The 26,433-nt window shown below is 35.7% G+C and overlaps 1 protein-coding gene across 2 annotated transcripts in view; it reads left to right on the plus strand.

Moving 5' to 3' along the window:
• ITCH (itchy E3 ubiquitin protein ligase) overlaps window positions 1–26,433 on the plus strand; it is a 159,933-nt gene that overhangs the window by 100,665 nt on the left and 32,835 nt on the right. The window lies entirely within an intron of this gene.

Consider the following 26,433-nt stretch of genomic DNA (forward strand, 5'->3'; position numbering starts at 1 on the left):
AAGAAATATTATAATTAAAATCCTGACCTTCCAGATCAAAATAAAAATACTGCAAGCAAACTGGACAGGAAAAACAGTCAAGTGCTGAAGAGCCACCATCAGGATCACACAAGATTTAGCTGCCACCACTCTTAAGGAGTGGAGAATTTGGAATGCAACCTTCCACAAGGCAAAACATATAGTCTTAAAACCAAGAATAATTCATCCAGCAATTTTGAATATAATCTTATGGGACAAAGGATAGAGCCTAATGAAATAAAGGACTTTCAAGCATTCCTAACGCAAAGACTCTAGAGCTGAGTAGTAACTTTGAAATATAAACATAAGTGTCAAGAGAAATATAAAATAGTAAAGACAGGAAACTATTCATAAGAAAATAAACAAGGAAAAACTGTTTACATTCTAATATAGGCAGATGATACATGTATCAATATTCAGGGTCATAAAAGGAGTCTAATTTGACAGAGGCTCTGGGATTGTTTCTATTACATTATGATGATCTTAAAAGAAGAAAGGAGAGACAGGATAAGTGGAATATATTGTAGAGTAGGAGAGAGGAAAAGAAGGATCTTGTTTACAAGAAAGACCCTTGAAATAGAAAGAGTCAGAATTCAAATTTGAGGATAGAGCACATCTATTATGCTTTAGGTGTAGTAAAAAAAAAAAGGAGTAGCAATCACGATCTTGGACAAAACAATAGCAGAAACAGACAAAGCAGCAGAAGGTAGACTCAGTTAAAAAAGAAAACAAGAAAATTTCATTTTGCTAGAAAGTACCATAGACATTGAATTAATATTAATACTAAACATGTATGTATCAACTATCATAGTTATCTAAATACTTAAAGAAAATGTTAAATGAATTATAGACAGAAATAGTAAAATTAATGCTGGAGGACCACAATTTACCCCTCTCAGACTTAAGTCTAAAGAAAAAAAGATCTGAAGATTCTGAATAGAATTTTAGAAAAGTTAGCTGTGATAAACCTCTGGAGATTATTAAATAGAAAAGAATATGCATATTTCTCACATCTTCACAAACAAGTTGACCATTATGAGGATGTGAAAACCTCACCAACAAATGCAGAAAAGTAGAAATTCTAAAGGCATACGTTTTAAAGCATATAATGCATTTAAACTATATTCATTAAAAATTGCTGAAGAAACAAGTCGAATTAATTGAAGACCAAATAACTTAATCTTAAAGAATCAGCAGATCAAAAAAAATCATATGAACATCAGTAATTTTTTTAAAAATAATGACAGCAATGTGACACCTAACTACAATATTTGGGACGCAGCAGAAGCGGTCCTTAGGAGAAATTTCTATATCTGAAAATCAGTAAGATGAAGAACCAATCAGTGAATTAATCATATAACTAAAAATCCACAGAAAACCAATAAATTTAAAATTGCCACTAAACATCACAATAGAAATCTTGAAAAATTAAAGAAGAGATTGAAAATTGAAAAAGAAAACTGAATAAATTTAGGAGCTGGTTTAAAAAAAATCAGATAAACTGATATTTTAATGAACAAAACCAAATTAGCACTATCAGAAATGAAAAAGGTATAGAAACAATGAAAAAGAAATAAAAGAAATTATTAGGAAATATTTTCTCAATTTTTGTACTAATACTTAAATCTAAATTAAATGGATGAACCTGCAGAAAGATACTAAATACCCAGATTAATAAAACAGAACATACAGACTTAAATAACCAATCCGTTCTTAGAAAAAGAAACTGAATACTCCAAAAGCAAAAGAATCCAGGACTAACAAATGAATTCTACCAAACATTTTTTAAAAATTAATTCTAATACTACACAAATTGTTGAGAAAAATAGAGAAAGAGGGGTTCCTAAAAATTACTTGTAGGATACAAATATGGTATTGATACCTACACCAGGAAGAATTAAACAGAGAGAGAAAACTATAGACCAATATCCCCAATAATAATTAATGAAACATATTTAAATAGAATATTACAAAGGAGACTGTAGAAACCTATCACAAAAAGACTATAAATTATGATCAGATTGGATTTTTGCCAGGCATATAGGACTGATTCATTATATAGAAAACTAATAATTGATGTAGTTGAAACCAAGAACAACAAAAATCGCATCTTTATATCAAGTGCAGAAGCATTTGAGAAGATAACAGCACCAATTCCTGTTAAAAAACTAGAAAACATAAGAATAAAGAAATCTTTCCTTAATATAATAAGAAGTATCTATGTCAACCAAGAGCCCAGTATGTTATCATTAATGGGGCAAAACTGTAGGCTTTTCTGGTAGATTAGGGATATAGGAAGAATGTCTATTATAACCATTACTATTCAACATAGGTCTAGAAATACTAACCATAACAATAAGAGAAGAAAAAGAACAAATTGGAGGAATAAGCATAGGTAACAAGGAAGCAAAATTACCACTTTTAGCAGATGATGTGATGATTTATTTAGATAATCCTAGAGACTCAACTAAAAAATGTCATTGAAATAATTTACAGTGTCAGCAAAGTTATAAGATATTAAAAAAAGCCCTGCAAAGTTCATCAATATGTTCACATGTTTGTATATTACCAACAAAATGTAGCAGTAAGTGAAAGAAAAAGAAATTCCACTGAATATAACTAGATGCATAAAGTGCTTTGAAGAGACTATCTGCCAAAACACACAGAGAAAATGTATGAACACGATCACAAAACACTTTTTATACAAATACAGACAGATCTAAATAATTGGAGAAATATTTATTTCTCATGGGTAGGCTGAATCAATATAAGAATGACAGTGTTAACTAAACTAATTTACTTATTCAGTATTATATCAGAGTACCAAAGGTTTACCTTTCCAGCTAGAAAAAAAAATATGAAACAAAATTCATCTGGAGGTCAAGGGAATTAATGAAAAAAAAAAGTAAGAAGGACGGAGGCCTAGCAGCACAAGATCTCAAAATATATTGCAAAGCAGTAATTATCAGAACAATTTAGTACTAGTTAAGAAGCAGAGGTTTATCAGTGAAACAGAGTACGTACGTGATATACAGAGGCAAATGAGCAGAATAGCCTAGTATTTTGAAAAACATACAGGTCTTAGCTATCAGGGTAAGAGCTTATTATTTGACAAAAACTGTTGGAAAAACTGGAAAACAATCTGGCTTTCCAGACTAAGAAATAGGTGTAGAACACATCTCACACTGTATACTGTGATAAACTCCAAAGGGGTATATGGCTTAGACCTCAAGGGTGACAGCATAAGCAAATTAAAGAAGCAAGGAAACCTAAGAAATCTAAGAATGTGGGAAGAGTTCATAATGAAACAATAGTGAAGGTCACAGAAGTTAATGTGGACAGTTTTGATGACATAAAACTGAAAAGTGTTTGCTCAAAAAAACCCAGTGGAATGAAAATTGGAAGAGAGGCAGGTAAATGGGGAAAAAAATCTCTACAGTAAATTCACTCATAAAGGTCTTATTTCTGAGATGTATCAGGAACCACTTCAGACTTAGAAGAATAAAATGTATTTCCCAATTGATGAATGGTCGAAAGATATGAATAGTTACTTTTCAGAAGAAATACAAGCCATGTAAAAAAAAAATCCAAATCCCTAGTAATTAGAGAAATGCAAATTAGAATAACTGAGGTTCTATACTGCATCCCTCAAATTGGCAAAGTTGGTAAAAAGGGAAAATGACATGTAGAAAGGGCATTAGGGGAAGTAGGGTGTGTGTGTGTGTGTGTGTGTGTGTGTATGTGTGTACACATACATACATTAGTTTTTAAGGTTTTAATGGATCTTATTCCAGGCTGCTTATCTTTTTTTAAAATAAGTTATTTTATTTTTATTTTCAGCATTCACTTCTAAATTTTCTCCCCCTCCCCAAGACAGCATGCAGGCTGATATAGGCTCTATATATACATTCCTATTAAACATATTTTCACATTATTCGTGTTGTATAGAAGAATTAGAATGAATGGGAGTAACCATGAGAAAGAAAAACAAAACAAAAAAGAAAATAGTCTGCTTTGATCTCCATTGAGACTCCATATTTCTTTTTCTGGATGTGGATGAGGAAGTAGATACACTCATGAACTGTAGAGCTGTGAACTGGTCCAGCCATTCTGGAAAGCAGTTTGGAACTATGCCCAAAAAGCTATTAAATTATGCATACCCTGTGGTCCGGTGATAATTCTACTAAATCTATAACTCATAAATATCAAAGAGGAAAAAAGCCCCATGTATACGCAAGTATTTATGAGAACTCTGTTTGCAGTGCTAATAAATTGAAAACTGATATGGTACTCATCAAATGGGGAAATGGATGGACAAATTATGACATGTATATGTGACAGAATTCTGTTGTTCTGTATGAAATGATGAGGAGAAAGCATTTCAGAGAAACCTGAAATGATTTGTATGATGAAGAATAAAGTGGGCAGAACCAGGAGAACAGCTTACACGGTAACAAAAATATCATAAAGAAAATCAGTTTTGAAAGACTTAGCTCTATCATGAGTGAAATTTAACAAAAAGGCAAACCCAGACACATTTCTCTAAGCAAGATAAATTTATTAATAGGGTGCCATACATATTAATAAAGGGGTTAATGGTTGCCTCCGTTTCTAACTGAAGACCCAGATTTGAAGATGCGGTTCATTTTTATAAGTGCAGAATAAAAATCAAGTAATTGGTAATAGAATTGGCAACATCATGGGATTGAGGATTTATGATTGGTTACATGAGACCACCATTTTCATTTACAAGGATGAGACTAAAGATGGGAACAAGGTCAGGTAGCCTGCTTCTTAAGGATGATACACAAATGCCATGAAGTTTCTCAGAGATTTAGGTTATGCAGGGGTCCCTTGGCAGGAGTGATTTACAAGAGTTGCTGAGATAACAGTTCCCATAGAGTTAAAGTGTTTTATGAGAGTATTGAACCTCTAAACTTAGAATAGTTTCTTCTTCATTTAATAAATAGTGGTTGTGGGAAAGTTTAAACTTCTGTATTTAACTTCAGAGAGGGAGGCTGAACTGCCAAACTCAATGTGCTTTCTATAGTTAGAGACAAAGAAGAGGCTTAGGTTTGTTACATAGAATATACAACATAAAATCACCTGCAGAGTAAAATCAGATACAAAATACAGAATTAATAATCAATTCTCACAGAACTCTGGTCATTGCAATGATCAGTGACAATATCAGAAAGCTTATGAGGAAACACTCCTGTTAGGTGATAGACATAAAAGTGCAGGTTGCAACATAATTTTTTTAGACATGGACCATATTAGAATTTGATTTGCTTGAACCATATATGTTTGTAATAGGGTTTTTGTTTTTATTACTTTCTCAGCTGATGGGAGGTTTTGAGGGAAAAAGGGCAAATCTTCATTTGAAAAAAGAAAGGTTTTTTTTAAAGTATGAGTATTTAAATATTGGCAGAAATTTAGAATGGGTGATACTTTTTCATAACACTTGAGGATTTTTGTCCCTGAAGCAGATTCCCTGATGGTGCTTAACTAATAGGATCAGAATTGTTAGGTCTTATCCCTTTGGACAATAATAATAATGTAGTGGATGAACAACACTTCAAAACCAAAGAATCCAAAATACTTCTGCATAGATTGTTTGTCCTTACATGTCAGGTAGGCAGTTAGGGGTGCTAAAATAAAATGAGCCAACCAAGACTTGTTCTTCCTATTAGGCCTCATGAAAGGGATGGGTTTCTCTCTCACCAGCTTCTTACTATTCATAGCAGTGCCATATGAAGTGTTTTGGGGGGAAACAACCTGGGTAGGTGGAACTGATAGTATTGTCTTTGAGAGTGACATGTGCCTCCTTGTTGTGATTATACAGAGTCCCCTAGAAATAGCCTCTTGGTGATATATGGAAAGCTGCACTCAGAAGCAACATGGACTCTCATAAAAATGAAAACTTATTACAGAGTCACTTCCATGGCCACATCTCAGTGTTTGTTCCAGTGTTGCAAAGACTTGTTTAATCTTTGCCTCAATGTTTTTTGGATTAGACCTTTGATTTCATTAGTATAGACAACTCCCTGTGAATAAACTTGTACTAGGTCAAATTAGCACCTATTTTGTAACTTATGGTCTTAGAGAATTGCTTTGGGCACTGAGAGAGGTTAAGTGAATTGCTTAGTGTAACACAGCTAATATGCGTCAGAAGTGGGACTTTCCTCACCTTTCCAGTTGCTAGGCTATCTATCCACTATGTCAAACTGCCTTTCACCTAAGGTATAGCTCACTGACTGTCTAGATATTAATGAGAGTATGAAGCATGAACCATTATTACCCATTTTTCAGTAGAAAATTTTTACCTGTAAAATTCTGCCTCATCAGGCCCTGGAGTCAGGAGGACCTGAGTTCAAATGTGGCCTCAGACACTTGACACATGTACTAGCTGTGTGACCTTGGGCGAGTCACTTAACCCCAATTGACCTTGGGTGAGTCACTTAACCCCAATTGCCCTGCCAAACCAAAAAAAAAAAAAAGAAAGAAATTCTGCCTCATCTTACTCTTTTTTAAAATTATATTTTATATTTTTTAGTCAGCAAAAATCTTCATCTCATCCTCCCACCTAAAACACATGCTTCTCTCAAGAACTAGAGAAAAATAAACCGTGTTACAAACATACATAATCAGTTAAAACAAATTTCCACATTGGCCATCTCAAAAGTCTCATTCTGCACTGAGTCCATCATCTCTCTGTAAAAAAGATAGGTAGCATATTTCATGATTAATCCTCTGGAATCATGGTTGAAATTCTTAGTTCTTTCCAGATCGTTTGTCTTTCAATTGTTCTTATTCTTTTCACTTCACTCAACATCAGATCATACAAGTGTACCTAGGTTTCTCTGAAATCATCCTCTTCAACATTTCCTACCACACAATAGTATTCCATCATGTTTCTGTACCATAACTTGTTCACCCATTCTTCAATTTATGGACACGCCTTTCAATTTCCATCCTTTATCACCTCAAAAGAGCTATTAATATTTTTGTACAACCTTAGAGTTTGTTTTGTTTAGGACTAATCCCTTCCTGAATTTACCCTTTCATTAATTTCCCTCTTCCTTCTTCCCTTTCTCCCCTGCTTTCCTGTTGAATGAAATGTATTCTGTACCCAACTCTGTATATGTGTGTGTATTCTTATTTCCTTTAACTAGTTTAAATGAGAGTAAAGTTAAAGGGTTGGCTACTCCTCCCATCCCATCTACTCATGCATCCTTATTATATCAGGTAATTTTCCTTAACCTTCCTTTCACTTCTCCTCGTCTGTCCCCAAATTTATTCCTCTGCCTCTCACTTTCCATTTTCTCAAGATCATCAAGACATAAGAGAACTACTCCAAAGCCTTGTCTAATTAGACTCCTTCTATGACCCCTGATGATAGTAGGGCTCAGAGGTATCATCTGCTTATATTGGAATGTAAACAGTTTATTCTTGTTTGGTCAGTTATAATTGTTAATGATTACCATTTTATGTTTATCTTAACTGCTATATTTGAACTTCAAATTTCTACCAAGCTGTGGTTTTTTCATCAAGAATGCTCAGAACTTCTCCATTTCACTTAAGTTCCTCCCCCCCACCCCTTTTAGAATTATACTCAGGTTTGCTGAGTAAGTTATTCTTGTCTGATAAGTCTGTATATTTTGCCTTCTGGTATATCATGTTCCAGGTTCTCTGCTCCTTTATAGTGGTGACAAGTCATATGTGATCTGACCTTGAGTGTAGCTCCTCTGTATTTGGATTCTTTTTTTCCAGCTTGCTTGCAGTATTTTTTTCTTTGAGCTGAAAGCTCTGGATTTTGGCTATGTATCTTGGAGTTTTCATTTTGTGGTTTTCTTTCAGGAGTGACTGTTGGATTCTTTTATTTCTACTTTTTCCTTCTAGTTCTAAGACAACTAAATTCTAAGGTTTAAAAGAGAATGTCTAGGCTATTTTTTTGGACCTGATGTTCAGATAGTTCAATGATTATTAAATTTTTTTCTCCTTGGTCTGTTTTCCATGTCACTTGTTTTTCCTATGTTACCTTACATTCCTCCCCCCCCCCCCCCCCCCCCGGCCATTTTTCAGCCTTTTGACTTTGTTTTAGTATTTTTTGTTGACTCATGGAGTCCCTGACTTTTATTTCATTCATTCTGCTTTTCAAAGAAAGTGTTTCTTGGGCAGGATCTTATACCTCATGTGCCAAGCTATTTTCCATTTTCAATTCTTCTATAGCTCTCATTTCTTTTCCAATTTCTTCCTCAAGTGCTCTCGTTCCATTTATAAAAACTTTTGCTCTTTTTTAAAACTCTTGCTTCATCTCTTCCAAGAATTCTTGTTGAATTGCCCAAAATATTTTTCTCTGATGCTTGTGCACTTCTGTGTTTGTATCTTGAGCATGCCTGCTACCATAATAGCTTATTATGGTGTTCTTTTTAGTTTATTCGCCTATTTTTCCAGCCTGCTTCTTAACTTTGGTCTTGATGATAGGGTTGGGTTTTGCCATACTTCTAGCAGGGGTGGGGGACCTGTTGCCTGAAGGCCACAAAAGGCCCTCTAGGTCCTCAAGTGCAGCCCTTTGACTGAATCCAAATTTCACAGAACAAAGTTTGGATTCAGTCAGAGGGCCACACTTGAAGACCTAGAGTGACATATGTGGCCTGGAGGCCACAGGTTCTCACCCCTGAAAAGCTTTAGGCTAGTCCTTATTGCTGCTTTCTTAGGGTTTTGAGTGTTGTGTTTTTTCAGGATCTTACAGACAGGCTTTTAGTGGTCCCAAAGGGATCTGATCCAGGTTAAAGTCTGACTCCCGCCCCGCCCCCCCCCTGGTCTGAGCTAGGTAAGTTTCAGCACTAGTTTTCAACCATAGCAACAGTAGTCTCCTTCTAGACTCAGCCAACCAACTGGGACGTTTTTCTGGTTCAGTGATAGAACTGCAGACTTTCCTTTGGTCTGGGATTTCTGCCTTGGTTATTCCTCTGCAGGCTGGGCTAAATGCTGAAACTGAGATCCTTCTCTGTTTGTGGGTTCTGAGCTCTACCACCACTGCAGCTGCTGCTTCTGAACTGTCTTCTTTCTCCATACACCAGCCAAGGCCTCACAATCTGGGAATGCCGCTCCATGCCACGACCTCTCCTCAGTCTACCCTGCATCTGTGATCTGAACCTGGCTAGTGGACAACAAAGCTGCCCATTGGCATCTGTCCCTGTCACAGGGGTCAGGGTTCAGGGCCTCCACATGCAATGGTATTCAGTCTTCCCCTGGTGCTGCAGCACTCTGTGAGTCGTGGCCTCTGCCTTTCCCAGTTTCCACTGTCAGTTGGCCAATCTGGGTCACACAAAGGACTCACCCTGACGTATATTTCATCAGTTTTTGGTGTGGCGCATTCTCTAGATCTATCTGGAAGAGTTGTGGCGGAGGGCTCAGCTGCACTGCTTCCTGTTGCTCCACTAGCTTGGCTTTGACAATTTGCCTCCCCTTGCTTTTAGTTATCGGTGTCTTTTTCCTTTCCTTCCCTTCTTTATTCTCTTGACATACTGACCCAACTCCAGTCTCAGACTGTTCAGGTGTCAACAGCAGCAGCATTCTACCCTCATCTTGTTCCAGGTTGTTTATTTTTAGATTGCCTGTTCTTACAATTGAAGTGTTTCCTAAATAAGGACATGTGGATCTGTGCTGCACACCTTTCATTACTTTTTCCTGGAGATCTAGATCTCTGGGCAGTCAAATCGTCAGTACTGACGTAGGATCCCAACTAACCATACCTATACAAGCGTTACGATTCTTTTAGAAAATGTTCTATTGATGCTTTTTCTTTCATCACTGTCATTTCTCAATACTTACCCCAAATAGAATCCTCCATTATAACCAAGCTGTATAGTTAATCCCAAACAATCCAACTTTTGACCTTGTCTGATAGCCTTAAGCATTTTGCGTCTTAACATTTTAATGTGACTGTGTTCACGCTTTATCTTCTCCTACTTTTCATTCTCTTGTGAGACAGCCTTAGGTGTTGGGTAGCTTGCCAGACCTTAAAGGGATCCCTATGTATATTGACTTAGAAAACCACAAGTCAACATTATCTATGTTGTATTATATTTGTGTTTATTTTGTTAAACATTTCTCAGCTACGTTTTAATTTGGTTCAAGACATAGGAATAAGTTTGATACTTCTTGCCTTAGACCCAAGAATCCTCTTGCCTTAGATCGAGGAATCCTTTAACTGAACTATACAACTGTCTTTCTGGGTGGGTACTAAGATATTGTCTCATCTTTATGTTTGCTGGAAGTTATTTCTAGAGTGGCTGGAAGCTGTCCTTTTTCACAGTTTTATTCATCAAATTGGGAAATATTTTCATCTGCAATTTGGTTTCATTTTCCCGCAGTTTTCAGCATTATTCAAGCAATGATTTTTGGCAGTAAGAAATCAACTCCATGTTTGCAGTAAATGCTTTAATCTCATTCAATTTTTTCTTTTGTTTGAAAACTTTCTTGTGATATCACTTTAGAAATTTTCTCCTTATAAGTGTTAATAACCACAACATGCATGTCGATCAAATCTAATTGCAATTCATCTTTCACAGAGACACCTTAATCTGTATTCTGGAAGGTAAAAGAAGCATTCAGGGCTAACTATTTGGAGTATTAACTTTGAAATTATAGAAAGGAAGTTTTGGCAAGGATGAGTGATAGAGTAATAGGAACAACTGAAATTCCTGTGGAGCCCTCATCCTATGTCATTTGAGCCTCATTTTTATTATCTGTCTTTTTATTAAGAGCTGTGTTTGGAAATATAAATTTGGGGGATTTTTAAAAAATTAGAAATGGTCATTTAGAATTTCTCTAGATTGATTTGTGAAATTTCACTTAAAATTAGGTACTTTCTAGCACCTGGACTTTGCAGCTTGTGATTGCTTCAGCACTGTAGTGTGTCTTCTTCACTGGTCCTAGAACCAGTCCTTAGAAAGTTCAGCATGTTCCCCTTTCCTGGAGACCAAGAGAAAGCAGAGCCCAAATAAACACTAGTAGGCACACCATCTGTACCAGAATTCCTTCCTTCACTGTGAAATTCTTTTCTAAGGAACTCCAATTCGGCTTCTGCTCCATGCTGAGTTGCAGCTGCGAAAAGGTCGAAGTAGTAGTATATTAGTTATCTTCATTATCTTCACTTCTGTTTGCAACCATGAAGTTGGTGTGTGAAGCGTAACTATACAGTATTATATAATTCCATTTTGACAAAAAAGTGTAAATTTTGCCTATGGCACAGGATCTAGATAAAGTAGTTCTAATGCTAAAATAACATGGAATAGTAGAAGGATCCCTGAATCAAGAGGAAGGAGAAGGAGGTAATAATTTCTGCTCTGCCTCTCTGTAGTCCTTCTGACTCTTCAAACATTCACCACCATGACTCATCTGGCTTCTCACCTTGGAACATCTCTCTGCCATTCCAGCACCTTTCTCCCACTGATGGGTTCCTTCTGGGGGCCTCTATTTTGGGGAAAGGCCCAGACCAGTTTCTTTCCAGTCTCACTACATTTCACCCTCATGCCTTAACCCTGTCCCTACCCCCTTCCACTCCCTTTTTAGCCTATTTTAGGTGTTTTCTTCCCCCATTAGAATGTGAGCTTCTTGAGGGCAGGAATTGTCTTCTTTTTTTTTTTTTTTTTGCTTGTATTTATTTGTATTCTCAATTCTTTAGCATAGTGCCTGGCACATAATAAGTATTTAATATATGCTTGTTTCCTGCCTGAATACCTCAGTTTTGCTGTGTGAACTATGTGGCTGACAACTTTTGCCAAGTCACTTCAATTTTTTATTTTCTTCAGATGCTACATGAAATTAGATTTGTTAGAAAATCTCTAGAAAGTCTCTTGTAGCTCTGATATTTTGTAGGTCTTAATGATTTGAATGCCTCTAAAGAGCTATACTCTGCTGTGGTACTCCTAGCAATGGCTATTAGAAGCCCTTTGTATCTTAGCATTAAGGCCTGCATCATAGGACAGTTCAGTACAATCTTATTAAATACACATTTGTGCAATTCAGCTATGTGCTAGGCTAAAAAAAGTGGGAGGAAATTATTAAGTGGTTTAGGGGATTCTACCTACGTTCCACTCAGTAGAGGTATCCTGGTAATGTGGAGTGAGCTTGAGATATGAATTTGCTGTTTCCTCCGTTGGTGTTCTACAATGAGCAGATATCATACCATGCTGAGTGTAATTGATGAATTTCCTCCTCTTCATCATGCCCACAGACTTTTTATTCTTTCTTGGCCTTCCTAGCATTTGTGGTCAACTAGAAGGCCTCTGCTGTATTCCCTTGGACTTGTTTATGTCTTTTGTCTTATGATGAAGCAGGTTACATAGTGGTGTGATCAATCTCGAATATAATAACACTTCTTTCCCTGATTATCCTTTTTCCTACCATCTAAATTTTTACTCATTTTTGTCTGATTCTTTTTGAATAGAAGGCTTGGTTCCTGCCTTTCTCCTAGTTGTTGTGATAAGTAAAATTTATAATTCTCTTGTTTCCCTAGCAACCATCTCAGCTACATCTTTCTAATAGAGACTACCTTTTTTTAAAACTGAGATTCTTCACTTTTTTTTTTTAAATCATGAACCCCTTTAGCAATCTGGTGAATTTAATTTAAATAAATTTGCATTATCGGAATTTGCATTAAAGTAGACGTAATAAATTAAGATAGAATTTTAAATGAAACCATTTATATTGAAAAGAAAGATGTGATTTTTTTTCCCCCACCCAAGTTTATGATCCCGCTTGAAACCTATCTACAAACCCCTTGGGTTAAGAATTCCTATCTTAAAGAGACTGTCAAGGGAACCACCATCCCTTCCAGACACCCAAGCTCTAAACTTAGGTGTCATCTTTGATTCCCTCAATCTCTCTCACCTTCCATATCCAGTCAGTGAACAATTCTTATCTGCCTTTATGACATCATCTAGTGACCCTGGCATCTTTGCTCTTCCTCCAAGTGACACCCTCCATATCCTGATTTGGAGCATTTTCACTGGCTTTCCCTCATTCCTGGAACTCTTCTCCTCATCTCTTCTTCTGGTTTCCTTGACTTTCTTCAAGTATGAAGTAAAGTCCAAACTTCTATAAGAAGCCATTCCCAGTCCATTTTAATCTTAGTGCCTTTCCTCTGAGATTATCTCCAGTTTATCCTGTATATATCTTATTTGTATAAAGTTGTTTACATTTGTATTCCCCATTAAAATGTGAGTTCTTTGGGAACAGGAACTTTTTTGGGGGGATGGGGGGCCTTTCTTTACATCCAGAGCACAGTACCTGGCACAGAGGGCTTGCTGACTTGATCTTAAGCCCCTTTCAGTAATAAATGTTTAAAGATCTGTATTGTACTTTATGGTTGACTTAAAGGATTTCCAAGGGTAAATTCTGACTGTCAATGTGGAATTTAGACCCTAGCTTGTGTCAGAGACAACTACATCGTGTTTGGTTTCATGATTTACCGTAGCCGAAAAAATTAACTGATAGTCACTGTTTTGATGATAAACCTCTATGAGCTTAGCTAGGTTGGTTCTTAGATAATAAACAATACATAGACAGATCCCATATAATACTATTTCCCAATACTTTTTGTTTCTTTTAACTGCTTTCAACAAAAAAAAAGTGTTGTGAATCCCCAAAGTAATTGGCTATATACTACTCGTAATAGTCTTTTAGATTTATTCATGAAGTGCTACAATGATAACTACAATGATAACTTTGGTGCCCACCCCCCAGCTCCAAATTAAAATTCATGTAATTGTATTTAGAAAATATTTTATTCTACTGAAAACAATGAAAACTCTTAATTACAAAATAATTATGAATATTTTATGTAAGATGTTCTGTAAGAATTCAAAGAAATGCTTCTGTTGTCTGTAAGATCTCATATTAAATTTCTTTTTCATATAAATTTAGTTGAATCAAAATAACATTTTTAATGAAATAAGTTTTAGAACTTGGAAGATGTTTAATATACTAATCAATTATGAATTTAATTCTGATGTTGAACATTTTTATTTAAACAGATGTTTGCAATATTTAGCTCATCCCCAGTCAAAAACAGTTTTAAATCTGGTTCTGCATCGAGTTTATTTCTGTATTTTATTTTAAAGGATGAATAAAGTGAAAATGTTTGCTTGTACAGATATGTAGTAGAAATGGTAGAATTTATCAGCTCTCTTTCTGAGAGTTATAATTTTTTAATTTTTAGCTATGTAACCAATAGATAAAGGTGAATATAGCTAGTTAATGATTTAAAATATTTACTATTCTACTAATAACAAGTGATATGTATTAAGAGATATGTGTACTTAAAGTTCAGTTGTACATATTGCTGTTTTTAACAATGTTTACATATACATATATACATCTATATCTATATCTATCTATCTATCTCTCTCTCTATATACATATATCAACCTTTATAAGAAAATGCTTTCTTCAGATGTGATTTTATTCTCTTCTACTCCTCACAAGCCAGCTACACTCTCACAGAAACTACTGAATGACTGACCAATTTTACCAACTAGTTCATTTGACAGATTATGGTCAGGTAGAATTATAACAACACAAGTGGTAGTTAAATTTAAATTTGGAAAATAACCTCAGTACTCTGGTGAGAAACAATAATTGATTTGTTTATGCAAAACATTTGTGATGGATGGTGTGTGATGCCTTCAAGATGGTTTGTAATATATACGACAAACATGGTTTTCAAGGAGCCTGGCATTTGTGCTACAAGAACTCAGATGTTCATTAGTATGTTGATCATATGATTACATAGATGATGAGATTACAGTTGACAAAAGGGATACTCTGGCATAGTGTGCGGAATTCAAATGAGAGTATGTGCATGGGTCTGACCAATAATTGAGAATCAGTTTGCATTTAATGTTGAACCTTCATGGCAGTTTGGAAACAGTTTGAATGACAGGCAAGCACATGTGATCAGAGTTTGATGTCCCCAAAACACCAAAATCATCTGCACATGATCATGACAGTTTCGAATTGCTGCAAAAAGAGACCCATAATGCTTTAAACATGCCCATACTTGTCATAGAGGGAAATTATGTTTGTAACATAATTGAGCAATTATTTACTGCTTAAGAAACCATTCAGTAATTTTTATCATGAATCCGTTGGACCATCATCAGAAATCCCATAAACAAAGACTTTCAACACAAACAGTATATAATCTATCAGAACCTCTACTCCACTGATTTGTTGTTTGAGAATACAGGATTTTTACAAGGCATCAGAATAGGTCTTACTTTAGCAGAGACATCTAAATAAGTTTTTTGTTTTGATTCAGGAAATTAAAAGTGCTCTCTTGATGACATTTTAAAAGTTCTGATTTGAAAGTTAAAAAAAATGATTTAGATAATTATAGAGAATGTAAATTTTTTCTCACTAAAAACATTAATATTCAATCGAAAGAAATTTCCACAATGACAGTATCTCCCCCCCCCCCCCCAACATTGTTTCACTCTGGTTTCTGAGTTTCATCAGGATGTGGGTAGCATAGTTCCTTATTCATCCTCTGGAATCCTGGTTGGTCATTATTCTGAGAAGAATTCAGCCCTTTAGTGTTATATTACATTTATATACCATAACTTGTTCATCCATTCCCATATAGGTAATCCCTCATTCTTGTTGTTAGCTACTTCAAAAAGAGCTATAAATATTTTTGTACATGCATGTTCTCCCTCTAATTCTCTGTCCCATAGCCCTTCTCCCTTTTTCCTTTGATTTTTCTGTTGACTAAAATTGTGTGTGTGTGTGTGTGTGTGTGTGTGTGTGTGTTTGTTTGTGTTTCTTCCTTCAACCAGTTCACATGAGAATGAGGTTTAAATATCGGCCATTCCCCCACTCCCTCCTCCTTGTTTGTATAGATGTCTCCTCGTGCACACCCAATTATGTAAGACAGTTTTCCATAACTTTCATTTCCCTTTCCCCCTACCTAGTACATTCCTCTTCTTTTCTCTTTTTAAGATATAACAGAACTATTCCAATGCTTTGTCTAATTGGACTCCCTCTGTGAACTTGATTATGATAGTGTTCAGAAGGGATATATATGTGTTATAATGTAAGCAGTTTATCCTGGTCATTCCGGTTTACCTTTTATATTTCTCTTCATTCAAGTTTGAACTTCAGTTTCTCTGAAGCTCTAAAACTGCTTAAAACTCCTCTTCTTCATTAAAGGTCTGTTTTTTTCCCCTGTAAGATTATACTCAGTTGTTTGGGTAAGCATGGATTATTGTATTCCAAGTTGCGTATTGCTTTGTAGTGGTGGCTGCTAAGTCAGATGTAATCTTGGCTGTGGTTCCTTGGTACTTGAATTCTTCCTTTCTAGATGTTTACAGTATTTTTCCTTTGACCTGTCCTTGTGCCAGTGCCCTAGTTTGGATGTAGGGTTTCCCCAGGATGGGACTGGGATGGCACACAAGCCTCTCTATGGGTATCGGAATGCTCTGCTTGCTGGATGTTCCTTCCCTGATTCTGTCTTCAGTATCTTCAGACCTCCCTGTCTGTTTACCTATGGTGAACTGGGATAGACAAAAGACTATATCTTTTTCTGGATTTCTCCTTTGGGATTTGGTCTGGAGCATTTTATAGATCTTTTTGGGAGGAATTGTGAATGGACATTGATCTGCATTGATTCCTTCTATTCTGCCATCTTAATTCCACTCTTGAAAATACAAATTTTATAATGTTTTAGATGACATTACACTTTAAGGTTTGCAAAAGACTTGACATACATTATCTTAATTGCCTCTCACAAGAAATTCTGGGATAACTACTACTAGAATCATGCCAGTTTTACAGTTGATGAAACTGAGGCTTAGAGTCAGAATGATTCACTCTTGGTCATACATTATCTGATTTGAAATTCAAACCCAAGCTTCTGTCTACTTCAAGTCCAACACTCTTTCTATTATACCATGTTCCTTTGGTTAACTGGTCTTGAAAAAACTATTTTGGTCTCCTCTGTTATCTTTGAAAGTACTCATCAGCTTAAGGCATTTTTAGCCAAGTTATGAAGATCCTTTTATTTTTAACTACTAACTGGTTAATAAAACAGGGATAGTTAGAAACAAGACATAGTTTCTTTTAACTGAAATGCAGTTTATGTAATAAAATGATTTATTATCTTTCAAAAATAAAGATTTAACAGAACCACTTTTCAAAAATTAATAGCAAAAGGAATGGTAGGAGAGGAAAAAAGGATTACTATGCTTTCTAAAAGGAGTGATTAGTGGGGAAGGCAAGAAGGCAGGATCATCCTCAAAAGAGAACCTAGTAGATTAATGAGTGGAGGTTGGAGTCCAAAGCCCTCGTATTAAAAAAATTTTTTTTTAATTGTTAAAGTTACAATGGTGCATAGAGCCAAGATGGTGGGCTAGAGGCACTAACTCTCCAAACTCTCCCAGTGTTGCCTTCCAAATAACTATAAAAATTACATGCCAAATAGAGTTCTGGAGTGGCAGAGCCAACAAAAGATCCGGGTGAGATATTTTTCCAGCTTAAGATAACTTCTTGGGGTTGGTGAGAGATTTCTATGATACAGGGGTGAAGGCCAATATAAAGAAGACATGATTGTGACCCCAGGGCTTGGGAGTGTCTGTGATAGCAACAGAAGCAGATTTTGGGAACTCTCAACCCAGAGATGGTAAGGAACAATTAATCAGAAAAAGATTATGGGGGAGACCCTTTGCTGGCACTCGTGTAGCTGGTGCCAATTCACAACGCTGTTGCCCATATGCAGTTCTGGGTCGTAGTTCCAGGGTAGAGAGGAGAACTTGTCATCTAAAAGTCATCAGGAAGCAGGGGACCTGGTCACAGTTCCAAGGCACAGAGGAGCCTCCTATCATTTGTGGCTACAGGAGCGCAGTGGCCACGGCCAGGAGGAATGCTAGCACTTGCAGCTGCAAAGGACCAGGGGTCCTTTTTGGGTAAACACCAGAGCCCAGATCAGGAGAATTGTGACCACACCTCTCCCTGGATTACACAACCTTGGAAACACTGAAAACTTGCAGACCCTCTAGAACTAGCTCTGCAAACAGCAGCACAAAAAATCTAAGTCTTGGGACAATGCCACACTCCTTCACCCCAAGTTGAGTAGAGCCCAACTTTAACATAACATTCAAAGAAAAGAAATAGGCCAGAAAAAGAGAAAACAACAACAAAAACTTGATTATAAAAAGTTATGGTGGCAGGAAAGACCAAGATATAAACTCAGAAGATGAAAACAACATGAAAACGGCTACAACCAAGGCTTGAAAGAGAAACACTAATTGGGCCCAAGCCCAGCAAGAATTCCTGGAAGAGTTAAAGAGATAAGAGTGGTTGAGGGAAAATTGGGAAAAGAAATGAAAATGATACAAGAAAATTATGAAGAGAAAATTAACAGGTTGGTTAAAAAAAACTGAAGAAAATAACACCTTAAAAAAAGAATTAGTCTAATGGTAAAAAAAAAAAATCATTGAAGAAAAGGACTCCTTAAAAATCAGAATTGGTCAAATGGGAAAGAGATTTTAAAGCTCACAGAAGAAAATAATTCCTTAAAGATTGAAATTGAACAGGTGGAAGGTAATGACTTTATGTGACATCAAGAAACAATAAAACAAAGTCAAAAGAATGAAAATATGTGAAATGTCTCATCAGAAAAACAGTTGACCTGAAAAACAGATCAAGGAAAGATAATTTAAGAATTATTTGACTCCCTAAAAGCCATGATCAACAAAAGAGCCTAGATATCGTATTTCAAGAAATTATAAAGGAAAAAAGCCCTGATAGATCCAGAGCATAAAATAGAAATGGAAAGAATTTACCTCCTGAAAAAGATCCCAAAATGGAAACTCCCAGAATATGTAGCCAAATGTCAGAGCTCCCAGGTCAAGGAAAAAATATTGCAAGCAGCCAGAAAAAACAGCTAAAATATTGTGGAGCCACAGTCAAGATCACACAAGATTTAGCAGTTTTGTGTTAAAAGAGCAGAAAGTTTAGAATATGATATTCTGGAAAGCAAAGGAGCTAGGATTACAACCAAGAATCATCCACCCAGCAAAACTGAGTATAATCCTTCAGGGGGAAAATGATTATTTCATGAAGTAGAGATCTTTCAAGTTTTCCTGATGAAAAGACCAGAGCTGAATAGAAAAATCTGATAGTTAAACATAAGACTCAAGAGAAGCATAAAAAGGCAAGCATGAAAGAATAATCGAAAGATTATCAATAAAATTAAAGCTGTTCACGTTCCTATGTAGGAAGACAATATATGTAATACCTCAAACTTTATCATTATTAGGGGAGTTATAAGCAGTCTACATAGACAGAGGCATGGGTATGAGTTGATTATGTTGGGATGATCTCAAAAAAAAATGAAAGGGTAAGAAAGATGGATGCATTGGGAGAAGGCAGAATGGAGAGTTAAAATGGAAAAAAATATGTCACATAAAAGAAGCATACAAAGAAGAACTTTTATAGTGGAAAGAAAAATAAGGGGATGCGGTGGCAGTCAATGAATGTTTGAACCTAAATCTCATTGGTTCAAAAAAGGAAGAAAAAAATATACATATGCATACACACTCATTTGGGTTTAAAAATCTATCTTACATAACGCAGAAACAGGAGAGGAAGGGGATAAGAGAAAAGGAAGCAGGTGGATTATAAAAAGAAGAGCAGATTAAGAGCAGCAGTGGTCAGAAGCAAAACAAATCTTTGAGGAAGGACAGGATAAAAAGAGAAGGATAAACAGAAGAAAAGAGGATGGCAGGAAATACACAGTGATCATAACTACGAATGTGAATTGGATAAGCTCACGTATAAAACTGAACCAGATAGCAGAATGGATTAGAAAAAGAATCCAACATATGTTGTTTAAAAGAGACACAATTGAAAGAGACTTGGAGTTAAAATAAGGAGATAGAGGAAAATCTATTATGTTTCAGCTGAAGTGGGGAAAAAAAAGACAGGGATAGCAGTCATGATCTCAGACAAAGCAAAATCAAAAATAGACCTGATTAAAAGACATAATCAGGAAAACTACATTTTTGGGAAGGTACCATGGAAGTAATTTCAAAGATTTTTACATCAAGTTTCTTTGATAAAGGCCTCTTCTCAAATGTATAGGGAACTGAATCAAATTCTTAAAAATAAGAGCTATAGGGGCAGCTAGGTGGCGCAGTGAGTAGAGCACTGGCCCTGGAGTCAGGAGGTCCTGAGTTCAAATCTGGCCTCAGACACTTGACACATACACTAGCTGCGTGACCTTGGGCAAGTCACTTAACCCCAATTGCCCTGCCCCACCCCCCCAAAAAGAGCTATTCCCGTATTGATAATTATCAAGGAATGTGAACAGGAAGTTTTCAGAAGAAGCTATCAATAGCAATGTGAAAAATGCTCTAAATTATTCATATTCACTGGAGAAGTGCAAATTAAAATCATTCTGAGCTACCATATCATACTTATCAGAAATAACATGCTTAGAAGTATTAGGAGAAAATAGGTATAGTAATGAACTGTTGGAGTTGTGAACTGGTTTAACAATTCAGGAGAACAATTTGGAACTATGCTCAAAGGGTTATAAAACTTTGCATACCCAACAACACCACTACCAGTTCTGTATCCCAAAGATAACAGAGAAAAAGGAAAAGGACCTATAGGTACAAAAATATTTATAGCAACTCTTTTTGTGGTGGCAAAGAATTGGAAATAGGCCGGGAGGGTTGCCCCTCAATTGGGGAATGGCTGAACCAGTTGTGGCATGATTCTGATGGAATTTTAAGAAATGACAAGGACAGTTTCAGAAAAACATGGGAAGCCTTATATGAATTGATGCAATATGAAGTGACAGAACCAGTAGATGATTGTACATAGTTGCAGCAATAGTGTAATGATCATCAGGTGTGAAAAACTTAGCTAATGTGATCAATACAGTGATCCAAGACAGTTCCAAAGGTCTCAGGATGAAAAATGCTATCCACTTTCAGAGAAAAAACTGGTAGATTTTTGAGTGCAATTTGAATTATAGTTTCCTCACTTCCTTTATCTTTCTTCCTTTTTAATGATACGGCTAAAATATAGAGCTATGTTTTGCTTGATTTTACATGTATAATTTATATAATTTTGCCTGCCTTCTCAGTGGGTGGGGGAAAGGTGGTAGGCAGAGAATTTGGAACTCCAAATGTTTTTAAACAATGCTTTTAAAAAGTATACATGTATGTGTCTGTGTGTTAGCTCCGCTCCCCTCCTCTCCCCCCCTCAAAAAAAAGATTCAAACCCAGGTCTGATTTTAAGACCATTGGAATAAAAGGTAAAATTTTGGATTCATTTAACCATTTTAAAGTATATTCCCTGGCACTTCTAGGCAATATGGTTGTTTCAGTGAAGGCTAGCAGCTCCACAATCCTACTGTAGGGAAAAAACAAAAAAACGAATTTGCACCAGACCAAATAATGATTTAAAAAATCCATTGAGAAGCTACAGTTAATTACTTCTTCTCTCTCAGAGAAGCACATGATGTCATCCAAAAGCCAACAAGCAGTATGAAAGGGAGCCTTCAGAAAAAATACAGTTCTTCATACCCATGGGACCAGAGACTGTCAGGTGGAGACTTGTAGAATCTATAAGGCACTGTATCTAGAGGTAGTGAGAATGGAGGGCTCCCACATAAAGCTCTAACCAGGTCAGAAATCCATAAAGTGTTCCATGGAAACCACCTCAAATGGTATTGATACAGAAGTGTTCAAAGAAGGGCATCCTAGGCTCAGGGATTCTAAAGTCTGTAGCATTCTGTTCTGAGCTGCCACTGAGTGCTGTGAAGATTCAGTGCCCTGAAACTCAAATATGCAAAGGAGCCAAACCTCAGGAGGTTGGTGTTTGCTCAAGAGCCCAGGTGACCCTACTCAGGATCAAGTAGTGTTAACCTCCCCATCCAAAAGCTCAGCGAGAAGCAGAACCTGGCCCTAGCTTAATACTCCAGTTCAAGAACAGAAGTTGGAGAGATGTATAGACACAAGATGGTACTGACTGCTATTTAGAATTTTAATAGATATGGAAGTACCCAGAAATCCAATGTAAAAGTAGATTGTAGCCCCATGTAACAACTGCAGTTAATGGCTTAAAGGACAATGAACTTGTCCTCAGAGAGTACATGAATACTAGAAAAATGAAGAGCATGAGAAAGATCTGCATGAACTGATACAGAGTAATCAGTTTTGAAAACAAGACACAATGAATATGACGTTGCAAATTGAAAAACAACCCAAAAAATTAAAAGGGAGAGTTGCAAAATTATAACAAACAAGCATGGCTTGAAAGCAGAGATGTGAGAAGACACTTCAGCTCCACACCTTTGCAGAGGCAGGAGTTGCACAAGTATTGTACAGTGCACATATTTTTATGGCCTTCAGTGGAGGGAAGGGAGTAAGCAATCATTGTAATAATGTTTTTAAAAAAAAGATCAATAAAAACTTGTTTTAAAAAGAAATGAAGAGGTAAAAAATTATGTAAAAGTTCAAAAGGAAAGAATAGAGAGGAGAATAAATAGCTTAGAAGAGAAAATGGTAAACCTTACCCAAGTAACAGATGTGCTGAAAACTTGAAAAGACCAAGCAGAAACTGATAACTCCACGAGACCGCAAGAAATATTCGAATAAATAAAAAAATTAGGAGGAAATGTAAGGTGTCTGCTCTCAGAACCAGCTCACCTAGAAAATATATCAAGGAGAATAATTTATCATATGTAGAACTATTGAACACCCTTAAAACCATGATTTAAAAAACAAAATTGGGACACTGTATTTCAAGAAAACTACCAAGATCTATTAGAACCAGAGGGCAAAATGAAGGACTCTCCCACCCACCCCCCAAACTAGCAAACAAATAAACAGTCATTTCCTGAAAGAAACTTCACAAAGGAAAATTTCCAAGGATGTCAAAGCCAAAATCCAGAGCTCCCACATCAAAGAAAAAGGATTTTGAGCATCTAGAAAGAAGTAGTTCAGGTACCAAGGAACCATGCTCAGAGTTAAACAAGAACTGGCAGCTTCTACAATAAACAAGAGGCAATCTTTTAATTTCTCAAAGGAAAAGATAAAGGCTTACAACTATAGATAACTTACCCTGAAAGCTGACAATAATCCTCCAGAGGGAAAATTGGATCTTTAATGGAATAGAGGACTTTGAAACATTCCTTCACAAAGGACTAGAGCTGAGTAGGAACTTCTAAATGTAAAAACAAGAGTCAAGGGAAGCCTAGAAAGGTAAATGTATTTGAGTAACTGGAAGGGAATGTGTGATAAATGTATAGCATTACAACAGGAAGAAACAAACCAATGTTTCTTCAGTGCTGTAATGTTTTCAAAGGATGTTGAGGAGTTGATAAGAAAAACAGAGATCCTGGGGAAGTGGGGAGTAGATTGGTTCTATTCTGTCAGTTTTAAGTGGGGGAAAGAAATGGGAGATTTGAAGAAATTACTCTAATGTAGAAAGAAAGGAGGGAATAGAATTTGCTATTTCTCATGATTTGTGTGAATGAGAAGAAAAATATAAATATGGAGAGAGGGACAGAGTAAGGAGACCAGGAACAAGGTGAACCTCACTCCTATCTAAAATGGGCACAAAAGGGTTGAAAATACACACACACACACACACACACACACACACACACACACACACACACACAAATATACACATACACACACACACTCAAAATTTGGAGCCTAGGGAAGCGTAAGACAATATTTTTGATCTCTTCTATTTCTTGTGTGATTAGACATTTTTCCCCATAAACATTTTTTTTTATTGTGTGAGTTTATATTTAGATAGTTTACTTGTTTGGAATTTATTGTGGCATAAGGTATAAGATACTGATCTAAACTTTTTTTTCCTCAATTGCTTTCCAGTTTTTCCAGAAGTTCTCACTGAATAAGGAGTCCTTTCCTTAGTAATCCATGTTCTTGAGTTGGTGTGACATTTACACATTTGTTTCTAGGACTTGTTTGTTTCACTGATATGTTTCTCTATTTTTCAATCCAGTACTGGATAACTTTTATAAATCCTGCTTTCTACTATCGTTTGAAATATGGTAACATAAAATGTCCCTTTGATATAGTGCTAAATATGTAGAACAATTCAAATAGATTCTTTTTTTTTTTTTTTGATATTGATGGGGCACAGCCATGGACATTAACCTCTATTAGTTTATTGCCTGAAATAGAAAAATCCGAGTCACAAAACCTCCAAATATAATGATTTATTTTGCAAGGCTTGCAGTTGCTAAGAAAGCAGGTCCACTGACTTCCTCAGTAGTCAGAGACAAATGACAGATTTACAGAGCTCATTTTCATAATAGAAAAAGAAGATTTATACATCACAGAAATCTTGAGAAACTTATTCTGAACATAATTGAATTGGACAAGATAGGTACATCACTTGTGGTTAGTTTAGGTACCTTTTGAAGCAAAGTGAGTATAGTTTGGTAGTATTGCCAACATTTGGAGTGTGAGCATGTCAGGGATGTAGTGAGGAGTTTCTAGGGTGTGACAACTATTAAATTTAGTATTGGATTGGATTAGGACCAAGTCTGTCATCCTGTATGTCAAAGTGGATTGCTTTAAAAATCTTTGTGGTTAGGAGTGCTGCTTTTATGATACATGTGGATTAATATATTTTCTGTACCTGTTGGAAAGAGGAACTTCAGGGAGCTAAAGAAAAGTAGAACCTAAGCACTTAAACGTAAAAAAAAAAAAAAGGACCTTAACCTTTAGAAAAAGCATTATAGTATTTAGCTTAATGCGGTATTTATTCTTACAAAGATATATGTGTATTCTGAATTATCCACTAACAAGTAATAATTACTAATAAAACCTTGTTAATCTTAATTTCTTCATCTCTCCTATTATTTGTATATTAATGTGTTTTTTAAATTGTTTACAGGTATTTTTTTTGAGGTGGGGAAGGCAGGGCAATTAGGGTTAAGTGATTTGCCCAAGGTCACACAGCTAGTTGTGTGTCATGGGTCTGAGGTCATATTTGGACTCAGGTCCTTCCGACTCCAGGGCTGGTGCTCTACTCACTGCGCCACCTAGCTGCCCCATTTATAGATATTTTTACATATCTTCTTTTTGTTTTGGTTAAGTTTGTTCTCAGATATTTAATGCTTTCTAAGTTATCTCTCTTGGAATTTTTCTTCAAGTCTATTCCTCCTGGGTTTTGTTAGTAACATACAGAAAGGCTAATGAATGTAATAGATTGGGTTTTTTGGTATACTGTTTTAATGGTGTTATTAATGGTCTTTATTAAAAGTTTTCATCGATTCTTTGGAATTCCTTAAATGATTATATCATTTTTAAATAGGAAATAATTTTGCCTCTTCCTCAATTTCTTCTTCTTGTAATGTTGCTAGTATTTCTAGCACTAAGTAGAATAATGCAGGCTTTCTATCTATGCCCCTACGATCAATATCTATTGTTGCAGTCATTTTCATTTGATTAATGATATGATTTATAACGTTACAGTGGGCATTCTTGCTGTATTTCTCACTTTGTTCCAAAAGGCTTCTAATATTTCTCTCTGACAAATAAAGCCAGCTCTTGGTTTTAGCTAGATACTTTGATTCAATGAAGAAGGGTTCTTTAGTCCTTTGCTTTTAACACAAATTAGTGTGCTTAATTGTGTTAAAGGTTGGTTTGGATAAAGCATTATCCTGCATGAATAGTGCCGTGGATTTGGAATCAGCTCTGGGTTCAAATCCCATCTCTACTATTTAGTACTCTAAACAGTAATATAATTTATAATATTTATAGTTTTCCTAATGTTGAATTAATCTTGAAAGGCAATGTGGTCCTACTTGTTTAAAGAGCATTGTCTCTGGAGTCATAGAATGTGGCTTTAAATGCCAGTGGTTCATTACTTGGGTCAAAGATATTGATGACTATTTTAGTGATGTTGAACCATAGTTTCTTCCTTTGCTTTATCTTTTCCTGGTTTACATTTCAGTATTATTGATAATTTGATTTGAACATAGTAAATTAAATAGATGCAGATAAATATATATATATATATATATATATATATATATATATATATATTATATATATATATATATATATATATATATATATATATACACACATACACACACACACACACGTAGCTTGGTTTTCCCTGTGTAATCAGTTTACAACAGTTACTAAACAATTAAATGCATGATCTCTTTGACTTGTCTATCTATACTGTATTACATTATGGCAATGTGCTATAAAATTCTGAGGACACTTATTTCTAGATAAGTCATCTTACCTTCTAATATTTACGTACAGAAAAAAATATATTTTAACGATAGCCTAGTCTCAGTTTTGGAAGTAGTATATATTTATATGCATTTGA

This window comes from Trichosurus vulpecula, chromosome 3, assembly GCF_011100635.1.
Source record: "Trichosurus vulpecula isolate mTriVul1 chromosome 3, mTriVul1.pri, whole genome shotgun sequence".
NCBI lineage: Eukaryota > Metazoa > Chordata > Mammalia > Diprotodontia > Phalangeridae > Trichosurus > Trichosurus vulpecula.